The sequence below is a fragment of the Protopterus annectens genome, chromosome 2.part2, assembly GCF_019279795.1.
Source record: "Protopterus annectens isolate FY-2018-M chromosome 2.part2, PAN1.0, whole genome shotgun sequence".
In the NCBI taxonomy this organism is placed as follows: Eukaryota; Metazoa; Chordata; order Ceratodontiformes; family Protopteridae; genus Protopterus; species Protopterus annectens.
In genome coordinates, this window is record NC_056730.1 from 664,446,967 (window position 1) to 664,466,681 (window position 19,715).

Consider the following 19,715-nt stretch of genomic DNA (forward strand, 5'->3'; position numbering starts at 1 on the left):
GATGTGGTTATGTTACAGATACTGTAGTCAATTGAACATTATTTAGTGATATTTAGGTCTATAATTTATAAGCCCACAGCTGGGATTGCAAAAATCTTTACGGAAGAAGAGAATATCATGCATATGGAACTGGTTCTCAGATGTTTAACTTTAAACAATGTCTACTCTGAAATGACAGTATGTGAGAAAAAGTACAAGTATCCTCATAATGTGATCCAACAGCATTCTCTCCAGTGCAGTTAAATAGGAGCAATATCTTCCAGTGAATACACGACATGGGGCAAAAGTCTAAAAGAAAGCCAAGTGTTACTTTGAAAAAAAAAAACAGAATCTATATTCCCAAAAGGCACAGTACAATAAAGAAATGCAATTAAAAACATACTCAAACATCCGTCAGAATTTATTCCATTTTATTTTATTTAAGTTTGTTAACCAGGTCAGTGTGAGTTGATCCAAAGGCCTTTTCAGCCAAGACCCTTGCCTCAAATCACAGATATATTCGAAGATGCAGGGAATAGACAAGGGGCTGACAAATGAATTGTGAATCAGATAATAACCATAGTCATTACAAAATGTGAAGACAGATGTCATCCAATAAATATAACTGAAGAAGTCAATATATCTTTTGTTTTGGTTATACAAAATGAAAAGTTAAAACTGTGCTATGAAGGTTTATTTTTTCTGACTGGCATGTTTGTATCACACAATTAGTCTCCACCAGATGGCAGTCTTACACTTTTTTTCTCTCTGTATAGGCCGTGGAAAAAGGCAACTCACAGGCTGCTACAGCCAGAAGAGCTTTACTGAAAGTGTGCAACACAATTTTCACTGACTAGAAGTCTAACACTACTTTTTATAACTTACAAATGCCTTCAGGCGTCACCATAATGCTTGCAAGCATCTGTCTCGCATATTAATTAATTATAAACCAGCCTGTAAACTCATAACTTCAGGACAACTTACAATGGTGTCTGAGCACCTGTTTATACAAATGTAAGTTTTCATTTATATGCTCTATCTAAACATAAAACTACCTTTATCCAATCATCTATTGTCTCTTGAATATGACTGCTAAACCTTGATGAAATTCACAAGTAAATATTGTACATAATGTGATATGGAGTTTCTTGAAAGAATTTATATAAAATGGTATTGCATAATGTTTTTGGTTTGCATGGTATATTCCTTTTGCAACTATATGTGGATTCTAACCTCTCTTTTTTGTCTGAATGCTTCATCTCACCTTACTCCAGTGCCTATCACACCCATCCGATAGATCTGATACCACTTCATTCCTTATTGCTCATATTACCCCATAGATGAGTTACATTCTTCAGTGCAGATTAGCCCTACATTGCCTATTGGAGGAGAAACTGTCATCAAGGTAACCACTGAGGGTGGATGTTTTCCCCTGACCCTAATAATCTAATCCAGGCAGTTCAGCATGGCCATTCTTCAACATCCATTCCATGAACATAGGACACTTCAATGCATGCGTAGAACTCCAAAAACAGAATATAATCATGTTGTTTGGTAGCTGGACACATCCCTGGCACTTTGTCCTGGTGCCGACACTGCAGCAGACCAAGCTACCATAACCTCCCTTCCAAGAGTGCATAAGTGGGATTGGCCGCTCACTCCCAACCTCCACAGTCAGCACCTCTACTGTCTATGTCATTAACTGATCCTGGGTTGTCTGGAGCACAGTTAGGGCTTTATCCTGCTGTGTCATGGAGTTGGTCCATTCTAACGTTTATGACCAATACTTTGAGTAACTAATTTCAAGAAGTCCATGGACTTCTACAGCCAATATGTACCTACATCCTGATGGCATTACATTGGTGTGTGCATCTTGTAGCATTCTTCACAAGCTGTACCAGTGTAGAAGCTGTCTCAGTGGAATTTACCACGTAAACTAATGTGAAATGTATTTATGTAAATTGTGTTGACTGTGTTAGCACTGCTGTGCTGAGACCATTTTCAGAAGGGACCCTGAATTTAAAAGGAAAGAATGCACAAATTTGTAAAAATCACATAAGAAACACCATGGATTAAATTGCAGAACAGGCTCATTTAAATATCAAAAATATCAAAGTAGCAGTTTTCTATACTAAGAGTCTGAATCAGCAAAAGTGTTTATGACTGGGATGTTGATTTTATTGTGATGGGGGGACTGTGCCCATGTGATTTTCTGAGCTGTGTTGTATGACCATTGTGCTTCTGGTGTGTATGAGGGTGTGGGGGCAAACCAAAAACAAAATCCACAAAATGACCTGTAGATTAACTCTTTCAAATACCAAGGGAACTTTGCCTGGAACAGGGATGGCAAGACTTAGCCTTGACACCAGGCCTGGGGGATTGTATTCATTGGTGAACATTTGGTGGTTAAGTGATCCACACGGCCTGGTCAGGCTCAGCCAGAAGATGTGTGGAGCCATTGTGTGTGCTCATCACCTGAAAGGCAAAACATGGCAGTCAGATGCAATGCCTGTTAAGCACTAAGCATGAGCAACATGGAGTAGGATAGAGTAGATACTGACTCTAGAAACTGGCTTTTGTGACATAGACTGCCGTCTTAGTACTGAGGAAAAAGCCAGAGCTTATAGAGGAGGCTGAAATGTGTCAATTAGATATAGCTGGTCTTACTTCTACACACAGTATTTTTATAGGTTCATAGGTAGGTACTAGGCTATCTGCCCGAGGGCATTTATAAGCCTAGCCAGAGTGTGTCGGCTTTCGCTGCCCCATTGATTAATTAACTGATCCTCTGTCAAGCAGAGCCAATGAAGTGATCCCAGGGGTGTATTTTCTGTTACCCATCCACTCGTCAAGGTTTCTCTTGAAGAGTGTTAGTGAGGGGCTCTGCCTGATGTAATTTGGAATTTTGTTCCAAAGCATGGGGAGTCTCTGTGACAGGAATCTATCCCTTCAGCATGTTCTATTTATTGTTGTGGCATGGTTTAGCTCACTAGAGTGTGTGGCTCGCAGTGACTTGGATTTCTTTAGGTGGAGTATGTCCATTAATTCTGAGTTGGACATGGCTTTGTAAGTCAGGCAGAGATCACCTCTGAGTAAGCGATATGCCACTGAGTACAGCCGGAGTTTTTTCAGTCAGGCTGCATAGGACATATGTTTGAGGCCAGTAATCCTCTTGGTGAGGTACTTTTGTGGTCTTTCCAGCTGTTGGAAGTGTCTTGTGAGGTACATCCCAAATGGGGCATTGTACTATATGATGGGTCTAATGAGTGACAAGTAGAGGGGCACTATATCCTCTTTATTTCTAGATGTGAACCCTTTAGTAATTAGATGGGCCACATAGAAGCATTTCCTAACTACTTTGGCAATATGATTGTCAAAGGAGAGATTACTATCTACCTGGGTCCCCAGATCTCTTATTAGCTCTTCTGTATTAAGGGGGCTGCCATCTCTGTGGTAATTCGTGGGTGTTTTGTTTTTCCCAAACGGGATGACTATGCAGTTTTTGGCATTTAGCTTGAGGCCATGACTTTGACACCAAGTGTCTGCCTCAGTAAGGCCCTTTTGGAGGATGTCCATGTCAGCCAGAGAGTCAATTATGGCTCCCAGTTTGCAGTCATCGGTGAACTTGGTTAGCCATAGTCCTCCTATGTTTGCCTGAGAAGTATATGCCGAACAGTAGGGGTCCCAGGACCGAGCCTTGTGGGTCAACACTTGTAACTGGCTTAGAGTTGGACCTGGAGCCCACTATTCTTACCGTGTGAGTTCTGTCTGTAAGCCAGTTGGCAACCCATCTCGTGATGTAGGGGTTTATGTTCGGGCTGGTTAGTTTTTCTGTAATACCTGAGTGGAGAATGGTATCAAAAGCCTTGGCGAGGTCAAGGTAGGCTGTGTAAACCACCTTTCCCTCATCTATGGCTTTGGTGACTGTCTTGAAGAAGTCAACCAGGTTTAGTAGGCATGATCTGCCCTTAACAAAGCCAAACTGGGTCAGGTCAAGTGTTTGGAGGTTCCCAATGTCTTTGTTAATGAGTTCCATGATGATGCACTCCATAGCCTTGCAGACCAGGCTAGTCAGGCTTATGGGGAGATAGTTACCAGGGTCAGTTGTGGCCCCTCCTTTGTGGAGAGGAATAACCATTGCTGTGCACCATTCTATAAGCATGTAGCCTGTGGAGAGGCTGAGGTTGAACAGTGTGTTTAGGTGGGGGGTTAGTTCGTTCTGTAGTTCATGCAAGATGCAGCCTGGGACACCATCTGGTCCCATTGATGCTGTGTTTTTGGCTTTTGAAAGGGCTGTTTTCACCTGTGCATCTGTGATTTTTGGGACACTACACTTTTCCGATATTGTTGTGGGCCCTTTTGGAGGTGAGAGGGGAGTGAAGTTTGCACTAAATCTATCTGCCAGGATGTTGGCAATATCAGTAGGTTCAGTATATTTTGTGCTATTTTGCACTAGTTCAGTGCATATCTGCGAGTTACCACTTAGATTCTTAACTAATGCTAAAGAAGGCTTTGTGGTTATCTTTTGAATCCTTGGCTATTTTTCTTTCAAAGTTAGCCTTGGATGATTTCATGAGGGACCTTAGTTTCTTACTGATACTGATCAGGGATGTGTTTCCTTCTTGGGATTTGCTTTTTTTCTGAACGAGTTTCCTCCTTCTATTGTATAGCCTGTTTATTGCAGGGGTCCACCAAACTGGTTTCCTTCTCTTAGAGGAGTGAGTCTTGGTTTTGCTAGGGATGGCACAATCCATGCATCCTTGTAGGTGCTCATAGAGTGCATTTGTAAAGGTTTCTGCATATTGGGCAGCATTATCCTTTAGTGTGGGGGCTGTGAAACTTACCACCTCTGTCTTAAGTAAGATGAAGTTTGCTTTAGAAAAGTTTTTTACTGTGGTTTCCTTAGTTGGGGGGGGGGACACATCCAGAGTGATTAGTTTATGGTGTGATCTCACCAGTGATGGGTTATTTTTTTTTTTCAAATAGAACTTTTATTGATTTGCAATACAAAAACTTCACAAAACAATAGCAGAATAAGAATGTCATTCAGTTACAAGATACAGGGCTGCATGGGGATATACCCCTGAATTGCCAAAAATGATATGTACAGAAGTGTGCAGGTCAACATTACAACTGGACTCAAAGTATAATCATTTATGTAATATCCGAAGAAACAATCATAACTATGAAAGCAGCCTTTAAGTCTGGATCCTCTGAGTTAAATAGGATGCTAATTATCAGATAGTAGTTCAAATAAGGTATTCCAGAACTTCTGAAAATAAATGCGTTTCTGGGGACTAATTAATAGTTTTTACGAAGTAATATATTTGATCGCCATGTTCCTGAAACCATTCCATGACAATTTAGTGCGATCCAACCAATTTTTGGTGATGTAGAGTTTGACAAGTAAACAAAGAGTGATTAAAATGTGATATTTTAATTTTGAGAAACTAATATCTGTGATATGTAGCACGGCAATTTCCCAAGAAAGGGTTGATTTGTGATAACCCATTTTGTCAAGTCTCACCTTAAGAGAACACCAAATACTATGAGTATCTACAAAACCAAATTATGTGTAGGATGTCCGCTTTGGGGTAAGAGCAACATGGGCAAGCAGTTGAAACATTCGGATTAAATTTATTTAAGTGGACAGGTGTGAAGTAAAGGTTATTGGTAATCATATACTGTGTATAAATACGTTTTTTAAAAGGGGAGAAAGAAAGAGTCGATTTAATGGCTGATAATTTCTGTTTCTTAGAAATATTCACACTATGCTGATTCCAGTAGTTCGCAAATACTAATTTACCTTGGTGTAACATTGCACTAATTAGTTTATAAGCAAGGAATACCATGCTCTTATTGCTGATTAAAATTTTCATTAATTTAGAGACCTGGTTGAGAGCTGGACCATCTACGTTGAAATCAAAAGGGAGAGTGGGAATAAGTTCCCTTATTTGTCGCAGGATTATGGTATATTTTTTAGATAAGTTTAGAACTTCCCTTAGATTTGTGAGTGATGAATCTCTATGTTTGTGAAAATCCCATACTGTGTATTCTTTGATTAGTGGATAGTCATTCAGGTTAATCTTGTTCCTATTCAGCTGGAGATTAGGGTTTAGATGTATAGGCTGGAGTAGCATAAGGGCTTTCTCCAGATTCAGTGATTTAAGTAGCCTGTGAAAGGATTTGATTTTTTCTTTTAATATATGATGCAGCTTTAATTTTTTAAAGACAATTGGGTTTATGAAGGGAATAGCTTTGGGTTTAAAGTCATTTTTAATGCATGGTTAAACCACATTTTTATCCAAAGGGGGTCCGTATTTGATTGCTGGGCCTGAAGTTAGCAATTTTAATTAGTCTGCTAGCGTGTAAAACTCTATAATACAGTTGTAGGTCTGGCAAAATCAATTCATTTCTAAAAATATTATTCATAGCAGTAATCCCCTATCCCTCAATCATCAGAATTGTAGAGCTAACAGCAAATATGTTTGACTGACCCAGTGCAAGAAATGTTACCCATAGTAATGTGTTCCAGTTTACATCAAACGAAGACACACCTAGCAAGTCCCCCCCCCCTCCATTGCTGCAGTGCTAGTAGGGACAGTATACATATCTCAGTGAGAAAATGCAAGCACTACTACTCCCAAAAAAACACCTAGTCAAAACAGGGGAAGCCACCTCAAGCAGTAGACCCATAACGAGTGGCATACCCCAGGGATCAGTCTTGAGGCCTCTGTTGTTTGGGTTATGCTTTTCTGAGGTACAGACCAAAACCAGTGGGCTATGGCTGACCAAGTTTGCAGATTCCTGCAAGCTGGGCACTGTCACCAATTCCCCTAGTGATGTGGACATCCTCCAAGATGGTCTCACCCAAACAAATGACTGGTGCCAGAAACATGGCCTCAAACCGAATGCCAAAAAATGCATCATCATACCCTTTGGGGAGAGTGATGTCCCCACAAATTATCACATTGCTAACAAGGTCCTAAGCATGCAATCAGTTGTGAAGGACTTGGGCACCCAGGTTGATAGCAACCTAACTTTTGACCACCAAATTGATTCCATTGTATGGAAGGCTTCCTATATGACCCACCTCATTGGAAAGGATATCTCATCCATGAACAAGAAGGTATTCTTCCCTTATAAGACCCATTATTGAGTACAACACTCCTTTTGGCACATACCTCACAAAGCACATGCAGCAACTAGAGAGACCACAGAGACTCCTCACCAGGAGAATCCAGGGCCTCAAACATCTACCCTACACAGGCTAAAAGCAAAGGCAAGCACTATTATCCATAGTAACGTATTTAATGTTATTTCTATCAATAACACACAAAAGCAGCTACCTAGTAACTGCACTGTCAATGGATGCAGCAAACCTGTTTGGCTGAACAAATGGAACCAACATTGGCCACAGTAACATATTTCACTTATTTTCATCAATAACCCACAAACATGCTGACTGCTTGTCACAGAGTGACAATTTATGGACTGCAGCCCACGTGATTGTCTGGTGACTGAACTACTGAAAAGGCAGTGGGGGGATGGTGGGAGGAGTTCAGTCAACTACAATGCCAGTATCTACTGCAGGAAGAGGGTATGGTGTGGAGTGGAAGTGGGCTTAGTTGTGCCAAGCTATGTTCAATAGTAGTCTTCATCATATGTGTACAGGTGTGCACTTGAATACAGGGGAAAGTGAAGTAGGTGCACAATGTGTGAGTGGGCACATTAAGAACCAAGGGATGGATTAGGCCATTAAAAAATCTTCTGATGGCTTCCTGAATGACTGTTTCCCCCATAATTTCCTCTCACCCTGGTAAGTAGGAAAATTATTAGTCATGATATCTGTGAAGATGGTTTGATGGTCAGTGGGCAATGGGTATAAAGGCATATAAAAAGAGTAAACAAAAGCAGCAACTTCTCGTCCAACTTTGGAAAAAGGGCACATTTACCAGACCAAATGTAAGCAATACTTTGTGTAATATTGCATTTCATTTTGTTTCCATCAATAACACACAAAGGTAGAAAACAACTGCATCCAATATCTATAATGCTGAGTACTGCAAATATGTTTTATTTAAAATTCAATAAATACTGCCCATAGTAATATATTTCAGCTTGTACTGAATAATCACTCTGGCACTATATCATTACTTAATATTTCTGTTGATGTCTTTTTTTTTCTCCCCAAAATCTCTTTATTTCAATTTTCTTTTTTCAAATAATAACAACAATACGATAACTCAAAAACACAAATAAACAATACAAATAATTATCTAAAGAAAACAGACAACAATCTTGTTCCAAGAAAATTATATATACATATATATATATATATATATATATATATATATATATATATATATATATATATATATACACACACACACACAATATATACACAAGAAGTCACTACATCGTCAAGTAAAGTATGAGACTTATTATGTTCATTTGGTCTCATAAGGGATAGTTAGAATGAGAATAGTCTGTATATAAAGTAAAAATAGAAATGTAACCATTTATTTGTATGTTTAGGGAAAATACCTAGTTACGCATATACTAAGAAAAGGGAGAAGATGCAAGAAAGACTGGTTATACTACATTCATTTCTTATTTAAAGGTTAGCTTTTCATGACAATTTGTAGGCAAATTTTATTTGTAAAGAATTATATCTAGCAAGTAACCCCAATATTTTTGGTAATAGTGTTTGTTTTTTGTTTTTGAATAAATTAATTTGTGAGATGAGATATATTTGATAGCAAGATTGCTAAAATTTTCCCATGTAATTGATGACATGACATTCCAATTCTTTGTAATAAAGAATTTAATAAGGGCACACATCGTAATAAAGACATGTTTTAATATTTTTGAGAATTGATTGATATTAATGTACAATATAGCTGTCTCCCAAGTAAGGGTTGATTTTTCATATCCCATCTTCTCTAATCTTACTCTCAAGGAACATCATACGTTGCGTATCTTAGTACAGTTCCACATGATATGTAAAATATCAGCTGTTTGATCCAGACAATGGGGACATATAGGCGAAAAGTTAGGATTGAATTTATTTAATTTAGATAAGGTATAATATAGATTGTTATTTACCATAATTTGTGTATATAACAGCTTCTTGAAAGGAATGAATTTGATTGTATTTTCAATGGCTAGTTTCTTATTTTCTTAGTCAGTGATTGATTTTTCGTTTGCCAATAGTTTGAAAATAATAAAGAACTCTGATGTTTTGCACTCATTACAATTTTATAAGTCCTAGAAATTGTTTTCCCTTTAATCACAAGATTTTTCAAGTATTAATTTAACTAAATCTATGTTCTGTAAGTCAGTGTGTATTTGTGAGAATTTAGCATTTATAAGATGATGAAGTTGGTTAAGGATAATACTATATTTCATAGGAAGTTTGAGTTCAAGTCTCATTTGCCCCGTGTTAGAGTCTTTCCATTTGTATATATCCCATATTGTGTAGTTTTTATCAGGGGGTAGTTTGTTAGATTTACTGGTTTATTATTTATTAGTAAATTAGGATTTAGGTGTAACGGTTGTATAAGGGCAAAAGCGTCAGCTAATTGCAATGATTTAAATAGTTTCTGTGTTGTAAGAATCATGTTTTTAATTAGTGGGTGTAAATTCTTCGTGTATATGCTAGCCTGGTTTAAATTCAAGAATGGTAAGGATTTGATATTATAGCCAAGGGATTTCAACTGTTCATACCAGATTTTGGTCCACTGGGGTGTCCAAGTATTTATATATGAGTCATAGTTTATTATTTGTATTAGTCTGTATACAGTAATTATACTATAGTAAAACTTAAAATCAGGTAACCCCAATCCCCCCTTATCTTTGACGAGTACAAGTTTTGCATATTTAATTCTGGTAGATTTGGGATACCATAAGAATTTTGATATAGTTTTTTCCATGGCAAGGAAGAAATTTTGGGGAATATTTGAAAAGGTAGCCTTTAATTGAAAGAGTATTCATGGTAGAAAATTCATCTTGACAACACTAGCTTTTGACAGTAGAGACATATTAATGTTCTTCCATCTATCCATATCGTTTTGAATACTAGTCCATGTAGTTAGTAGATTATTGTTTATAATATCTTTGAAGTCTAAAGTAAATATTATTCCTAGATATTTTATCTGGTAGTTTATTTTGATCTCACTCATAGGAAAGTACAATTCTTTATGCCCTATAGGATCGAGGGGAAATATGTGTGACTTGTTTAAATTTAAATTATAATTTGAAACTACCGAGAACTCATCAATAACTTTAAGTATTTTTGGGAAGTCAGTAGTGGGGAGTTGGAAGTATATATTTAAGTCATCAGCAAAGGCCGAGTATATAAGATTTGTATTGTGGATTCAGGGAATATGATGAAAGTTTTTTTGTGAAATAAACAGAAGGAGGGGTTCTAGATAAAGATTAAATAGGTATGGCGAAAGAGGACATGCTTGTCTTGTACCATTGGATAAGAGTATAGGGTTAGTTATAAGTTTATTTACCTGTATAGTGCTAGAAGCTTTCTGATACAGAAACTGGATCATTGAGGAAAACCATATAAAGGCAGTATATTAAAGAGAAAGTGTAGGTTTACTCTATCAAAAGCTTTAGTTGCATCTACTACAAGGGCATATCTGGGGCATGTATTCCTATTAAGTAGTCTTACAATGGTATCTAAAAGGAGGGTGTTGTCACTTGTTTGCCTGTTTGTCATAAAGCCCATTTGTTGTTGGGAAATAATAGAGGGGAGTATATTCTTAAGTCTATTTGCTATAACATGGGCTAATATCTTAAGATCAGTGTTTATGAGGGCTATTGGTCTATAATTTGCTGGATCTGTTGGGTCAGAATGTGGTTTAGGAATCAACACTGTCTTGGAGTTATTTAAGTATTTGTCTGTTATACCATATTGTATTATATAGTTGAAAACTTTTAATAACACTTTGGAGATAGGTTCCATGAATAGCTTATAAAAATCCGATGTGTATCCATCAGGCCCGGGAATTTACCTAATTTTAGTTTGTTTATTGCAGCTTTTATCTCTTTTAAATGTAACAGTGATTTTAAGAGTTTCCTTTGATCTTCTGTAATTTGTGGAAAGTTTATATTATGTATAAAATCCTCAAATCTGTCTGTAGATTATGATAAGAGTATATTGTATAATTTCTTATAAATATCTTCAAAAGTGTCCACTATATCTTGATCTTTATATTTCACCTGTCCTTCATATTTTATTTCTTTGATCCTAGGAGGTCCACTTTTTATGTTAATTAGTCTAGCTAGGAATTTTGATGGTGTTTGAGCCCATTCTAAATATTGATATATTGACCTTAATTCTAAGAAGGAGATATTTTCTAAATAGTGTTTGTGTAATTGTTTTTGCCAATCAATTATTTTTTCCTCATGTTCTTTAGAATATTTTTCCTGAAGTTCTTGTTCAGCAGTGTTTATTTGACTCTCTAGTTCATTCATAAGATTGTTATACTTTTTTTGAGCCATGCAGATTTTTGAATAATAATACTCATGATGACTGCCTTGGTAGCCACCCATTGTATGTCATATGGAATTTGATCGGATATAAAATAATTTTGAAGTTGGGCTAGCACATTCTGAATTTCTTGTATAGTTTCTTGGTTTTGTATAATTTTAGGGTTTAACGTCCAGGTATTGAAATAGGAAATATTTTGTTTATGAGCTTGAAAGTTTATTAAAAGTCTAATTTTGGAATGATCTGAAAGAGTTCTAGGTGATACAAGATAATTTAATTTGTTAGAAAGGAAAGCAAGGGAAATTAGAAAAGCATCTATCCTGGACCAAGTTTTATGAGTGGCTGAAAAGAAAGTGAATCTTGATATTGTTTTATCATATTGAAATTTAACATAAGGGTCAACTAGTTCAAATGTATTTTGTAATTCTTCAAGTGCTGTAGTGGTAGATTGTGACTGTCTGTTTTTATTATGCGATCTATCCTTATCTAGATTTAGTAAAGCATCCCAGTCCCCACCTACAATAAACAGATGATTTGGGTATTTGGCTAATATATTAAAGATTTCATAAATGAAGAGCTGTTGATTTGAGCAGAAGCTATATATATTAAGAAAGAATAATGGTTTGTTTAAAGTATGACATTCAGTAGTAAATAATACCCATCTTCCCCAGTGGTGGCTGGTGACTTCAAATCAAAGGGGGGCTGCAGGAGACAGCTGAATGGGTGGGGTCAATGGGAAGGGGTGTGTCCAACTAGAAAGGGGAGGGGCCATGCTCAAAACCACAACAACTAACTAAATACACTGCCCTGGGTGCCAAACCATCATTATGAGAGTCCAATCAAGACAAAATGAAGTGTAGAAGAATAAAAATATTTCAATGCATTGGCTGCATGACAGCTTACTTAATATCTAGATGGAAACAAAAAGGTTGTGAGGCATGAAAAATAAATTAGTTTTAAATACATTAATGGAATGCCAGTCAAAATCAAGTAGCATTCAACTCAAACCACTTCTTGCACTGCAGTTCTAATTATAATTTATATTCAGCTTTATTAAAGTACCAAGTAACATGCTGAAAGTAGAAATGTCTGATGCCCCCACTTGTAAAAATGTTTCTTATCCAAAAAAAGACCTGCTGCCTGTCAATTATCTACTGGTTTCATGGGGAAAACATGATTAAAGTAAAAAATGAAAAGCAAACAAGAAATAAGCTCAAGATACATTGCTTAAAAGGATTATTGTACAGGTTATGGACCACACAATAGGCATTCTGTTTAGTTTACGGGTAAAGCCTGCAGAGATGACTGGAAGTCTCCAAGTGTAATGAGCTTCTTAAAATAATGTAATCTGTCCTTTATTACAAATACTGTCATATGCATTTCAATAACCAAGGCTTATACATTATCTAGTTAAGTATTATCTACATGGCAACAACAGAAAGGCTTTCAACTTTGGCAATTCTTAACAATATGCTTATTAAAGCTTACTTGCATCTTACGATCTCAGCCAAGCTTACCTGATGGTCATTAAAGTATTGCTACTTAAACACAGAGCAACAGGCACTTTGAGTAATAAACATAAATCAACAGTACAAAAAATGACAGAAACCAGACCATTCTGCAAAAATCAAGGACAGATGAAAAGCCACTCTAGTACTTGTGTCTACCTTGGATGGGGGGGATACTCTGCACATTTACACTGCATAACTACTCCTTGCCTTGCTTCGACACATCCAGAGTCACTACATGGGGGAGTGGGGTGCAAGAAGTATGTCACAATTTGAAATGTCTCTGGCTGACTGTGATGGCCCTGACACATTTGTCATACCTCTCAACCTCAGATCAAGACATCTGGACAAAGCCATACAAAGAAGTGGGACAAAGGCCCAAAAATAAGGACAAATTTTAAATATTGCTCTTATAAACTTAGAAAGATAATAGAATAGGTCTTGCATTAGTATGAATTTTCTGAATGGTATGAAATCTGAAACTCAAATGTCTGTCATTATTTTCTAACTTGAGTACCCTCAGAAGTTTTGGGCAGGTTTAAATAATCTACTACATCCTGGACAAACTTCAACCCCAATCCCTGCTGCTACTATTGATAAAACCCTTGAAGATGTTTCTGATAGTTTTAACAAATTCTTTACTGAGACAATTCAAGCCCTAGCTAGCCAACTACCTCCTAGCTCCCCTGGTCCTGAAAGTAGCACCCCTAGAAACCTACTTGCGTTCAACTTCCAACCAGTCGCCACTTCACTTATCCATACCTTGATCAAAAAATGAAAACCCACTACACTTTCTGCTGATCAACTCCCTGCCGAGTACCTACAAAAATCAGCTGATGCTATTGCTTACCCCGTCTCAATACTAATCAATCGAACCATAGTAGAAGCTAAAATTCCCACCATCTGGAAAATATCCTATGTAATCCCACTTCACAAAGGAGGTAGCTCTACTGAATTCTCCAATTATAGGCCAATAGCAATACTATCTCCACTTGCAAAGATTATGGAAAAATGTATTCATTGACAACTCATGCACCACCTAATCCAAAATCGCCTTATGGCAGACACTCAGCATGGCTTCCGTCCTCATCACAGCACTACTTCAGCCCTCCTAGCCTTTACTAATACCATAAACCATAATCACAACAATAATTATATATCCTCAGCCCTCTTTTTGGATCTTTCCAAGGCATTCAATATGGTTGATCACCAACTTTTAATCCACACCCTGCAAACATTCTGTTGAGATACTGGAGCCCTCCAATGGTTTCAATCCTACCTGAATGGTCAACAGCAGGCTGTCCTCTGGCAGAACAAACTCTCTAACCTTCTACCTAACACCCTTGGAGTACCACAAGGCTCTATACTAGGGCCCTTGCTGTTCTCCATCTTCATTAACGACCTTTATACTGTCATCCCAAAAGTCAGCTGTATCCAATATGCTGATGACTCTACTCTGATTTGCTCAGCCACATCTTCAGTAGAGTTATGGTCAGCTACCCAGACCATCTTTAATACAATAGAAAACTGGCTTTCTGAACATCGTCTGATCCTAAATCCCAAAAAAACTAAAATGCTGTTATTTTCATCAACATGTAGGTCTACCGCTTTCACCTTTACCATAAAATCAAATGATGGCACAATAATCTCCCCTGACCCATCTACAAAACTATTAGGTGTCATCATAGACAATAATCTAAAATTTGACCTACATGTTAACCAAACTATCAAAACCATCAATAAAAAACTAGGGTCACTTTACAGAATAAAAGCCTTCCTAACCCCTCCAGCTAAAATTGCCATAGCTCCCTCTCACCTTCTTTCAACCCTTCTGTATGCATCCCCTCTACTCTCGAATTTAAACAAGACTGTCCTTAACAAACTCTCAATTTGCTACAACCACATTGCCAGGTTTGCCACTGGGCTGCCTTTTAGGACACATCATTGCATCAGTCTAAATCAGCTTGGGTGGCTTGAACTACCCAGCATAATCCAGTATAACCAACTGATTATGGCCTATAAAATCCTCTATAATCCAGACAATACTCCTGCACTTAAAAATATTATCACCCCCTATAACAATCCTAGACCGCTTCGATCCTCTAACAAACTACTAATTCAGACTAGCAAAATTAATAACACAGCCGGTGATTCTCTCTTTGCAAACTCTGTAAGTAGATCCTGGAACTCTCTTCCAGCTGATATTACCTTACTTTCCACCTTAGGTCAATTTAAAACTAGACTCAAACAACATTTGTCACTTAACTGGCTATGTCAATGTTTCAAGCCTGGTTAACTCTCTCTAGAATGTGTAAAAATCTGTTAACCAGTTTACTGTGTAATTTAATTTAATCCTGACTTCTGCTCAGGATTAACTGTAACATGTGGAACTTGTTTAACTTGCTTACTTATGTAATCTCTGTAAATAGTCTGTTTGTATTATGTAATGCTGTATCTGCTTACCCTTGGAGCTTTTCTCCCCGGGCCTCCGTTGAAAATGGACATGCATCCAGTCGGACTATCCCGGTCAACAAATGTAAAATAAAATAAATAAAATAAATAACTTCAGTCTTTAATGATTTGTCACTAATTTGCCAAAAAACCCACAATTTTGCCAAAAAAACCCACAATTTTATGAAAAATGGACCAAAAATGTGATGTAAAAATATAAAATAGCCACACAATACAGCTGGGAAATTGTCAAAGAAGAGACACTTTAATATTAGTACTGCTAACTTGAGCAGCTGACAAAATAAAAGAATCTACATGCATTTCTGAAATAAAAGGATTATATAACTCTGATTATTACAGTTATTTTGTAAATGTAAACCCTCCATGTTTTCTTCCAAACTTGCTATTTTGCGGAGGACTTATTAGGGGGAAGACCAACATTTTGAGCCAAAATCAGGGACAGTTGAGAGGTTTGGCTATGCCTAATTCTATAAAGCAATGTATTTGCATGTACCTCTCAACCTGTTAATGCAGTAAATCTGGACAAGCCAAATATATTGGGGGAACATATAAACAGTACTAAAAATTGTTCTTGTATAAACTGAGACAGTTGCTAGAACAGGTCTTACTTTAGCATGCATTTTTCTGAAGGTTATGAAGTCTGAAACTCAGTGTGTCATTATTTAGTGACTTAATTCCTAAATGATTTGCCAGAAAACCACAAATTTTATGAGGAACAAATCAAAATTAAGAAGCAGAAATCTATTAATTCTTTGAAAATCTGGACAGTTGGGAGGTATAGTTCAGCTGGGGCTGTCTTTATGTTTGCTGCCCTTCCCCCTCACAAAATCATGGTCGAATGGAGCCTCCCCCTGCAGCCATTCCAATGATCCATTACTTGGCTATTTCACTCCATTTACCATAAACACTAATGTGCATACTGATTTACTTCTATGATGATTTGGACTTCATTTGAAAGTTTTATTTTGCATTTTACAGCACAAACACTAAGACATCTGCTAAACCAACTTAGCATTAAAACTTCTCTGCCCTTGAAACTCCCATTCTTTGAAACAGCATTGAAACCCACATTCAAAGAAAAATACATTTTACCAGTGGTAGAACTGCCCAATTCAGAACATCTTTCCAGTAAACAATGAAACAAAATGCATGCACCCATAATGACAAAACTGCCCAGTTCAGAACATTTCCATCATAAAAGTCTACTCAAACTTCTACAGTCCACCATTATCAGTAAATATGCACAATTCTACAGTCCACCATTATCAGTAAACATGCACAATTCTACAGTCCACCATTATCAGTAAATATGCACAATCCCTGAAGAAGTAAAAACATCATCTAAATAATTCCACATTAAATAAATCTGTAACTAATGAAGAGGTTGCTGCTAACAAACACCTTTATATTTCATGGTTTCATCGAAAAATAAAGTGTCTGATGCCCCTGAAGAATAAATTGCCTATATTCCATTAAAAATGATAAGCTAGTAATATTGCAATAGGAAATGGATAGCAAAGTGATAACAGGCTCATAGTATCTTAACTTTTTCAGTATGGCAGCATTCACCCCTTGTGGGAGTAGAACCAACACCCTTCTGCATCAAATACAAGTACACAACCTGTTGTGCTATTAACAATGCAAGCTGACTTAGCATAAGCAGCACTAAACTTCTCTTCCCCTGCAGCTCTCAGCTCCTTGTAAAATCTACTCAATACTCAACTGCATCTCAACTTCGCAGCACAAGAAATCTGGAAAAGCCAAATTTATTGGGGGGGGGGGTCAAAAGCCCAAAAACCAGGGACACATTAAACATTCCTTGTATAATCTTGGAAAGTTGCTAGAATAAAATGCTGTGTTACCACCATAAATGTTACTGCCAAGGTCCCTGTGCAAAAGAGTCAGAGCAACATACCACTATGCCAAATCAGCTGCTTTGTGAAAGAAAAATGCTGTGTTACCACCATACATTTTACTACCAATGTCCCTGTGCAAAACAGTCAGAGCAACATACCACTATGCCAAATCACCTGCTTTGTGAAAGAAAAATGGTGTGTTACCACCATACATTTTACTGCCAAGGTCCCTGTGCACAACAGTCAGAGCAACATACCACTATGCCAAATCAGCTGCTTTGTGAAAGAGCGGAAGACTGAAACTTAATTGGCTATCATTTAATGAATTCAGTTCTCACCATAGCTGTCAACCTCTGAGCACAAAACACCTGGACAAACCCAGTAATGAAGGGAATACAGCCCTCAAACATATTCAATGAATTCAGTTCTTGCTATAGCTGTCACCCTTAGCACAAAAAACCCTGGACAAAGCCAATAATGTGGTAATACAGTCCCAAAAATAAGGACAAATTTCAAATATTCATCTTATAAACTTAAAAAATTGCTAGAATAAAAGGTTGTGTTACTATATATTTTCTGAAGAATATGAAGTCTTAAATTCAAATGCCTGTCAATTTTACTTCTGACGGAACAAACACAATTTTCAGCAGAGGCCCAAGGAGAAATACTGCAGACACATGTATTTGTGAAATGGCAGGACACAAGAGCAAATCCCCACAATCACAGGGATGAGATGCAGACTCCACACAGGAGGCACCCCAGCCAATAATCAAACCAGAAAACCTATAGCTGTGAGGCAACAGTGCTACCACTGAACTATCAAATATGTAAGGAATTAAACATACAGAAACCTGAAGTCTGAAATTCAAATGCCTGTCAATTTTATTTAACATTTGTTAATCAGGACAGTCTGACTTGGAACAAAAAAACAATTTTCAGCAGAGGCCCAGGAAGAAATAATGCAGACATGTCTTTGTAACATGGGAGGACACAAAAGCAAACCCACACAAACACAGGGAGAAAATACAGACCCACACAGAGGGCACCCCAGCCAAGAATCAAACCTGAGAACCTGCAACTGTGAGGCAACAATGCTACCACTGCACCATCAGATATCAAGCATTGCAGCATTTAGAAACCACAGATATTATGAGGAACAGATCAGATCAAATATAAGGCAAAAATCTGCAATTTTTTTACAAATGGTGGTGGGTAGGGAATTCAGGACCTTAACACCTGCATACAAGGTATAGGGTTCAAGCCTGAGATATTCCCTACCACACCACCATGAGTTTGTTCTAGTCACCTAATACATTTACGCACACACACACACACACACACACACACACACACACACACACACACACACACACACACACACACACACACACACACACACACACACCCTTTGTTCCTCTTACCTTCCATAGTGCGATGTAGATCCCTTCCACACACCCCATAGTGCGATGTAGATCCCTTCCCCTGTCCGCGATCCATATAGCTGGGGCCATTACATACATCCCATAGCTGGCGCATTCGAGGAGATCCCCGATGAGACTCCTTACCGTTACATCCCCGCGAGATCTCCAGCCTGCCGACGTTGCAGTCTGGGTCCGACCTGTTCCCAGCGACAGTCTATGCAGTTAAAACTGCATAGACTTCTGGGAGCTCTGTTCTGACATGTTTCCCAGTCTGGACTGCTACTGAGACAGTCTGTGCATGCTCCATGCTCCAGGCTGTCTCAGCAGCAGTCCGGACTAGTGCGCATGCGCAAAAGTCCATGATTTTTTTTTATCTTTTCTTTTATTTTCTTTATTTTACAGCTGAGGGGGCTGCAGTCCAGCAGTCCAATAGCATGGGCCGCCCCTGATTTCAATCAAGCTGTTGACTCCTCTTGTAAGGTAATTGTTGGTAAAAGAAAGAGGAGTACTTCTTTTCCTGAAGAGATTCAAGATTTTGAATCGTTACAGGAGGTTGAAGGGACCGATACAATTTTTCTTCTCAGATTTCTGATTCAGACGAGAGCTCAGTTCTTGATTCTCCCTGTAGGGATTTCTTTTTCTGTGAGCCTCTATGTTTCTGTGAGAATATGCCAGTATTTTAGTGGGAGATCACCGAGGTTTCTCAGTCCCTCAAACTACTGTGACCTGTTACAGAAGAAATTTACAGAACCTGCACCCATTCCTCCAGTTTTGTCTGCCTTGGATGATGTGTGTGTGAATACTTGCAGTTTTCCTAATAGTCAGCCAGCTGCTCCTAAAGAGGCAGATAAGCCTGATCGATCAGCTATAGCTTTAGTTAATCTTTCTGCTGCTAAACACTTAGTTAATTCCAACCCTACTATTTATGTTAAGGACTGGAAGATAATTGATAAAAATGGGGAAAATGAGTACT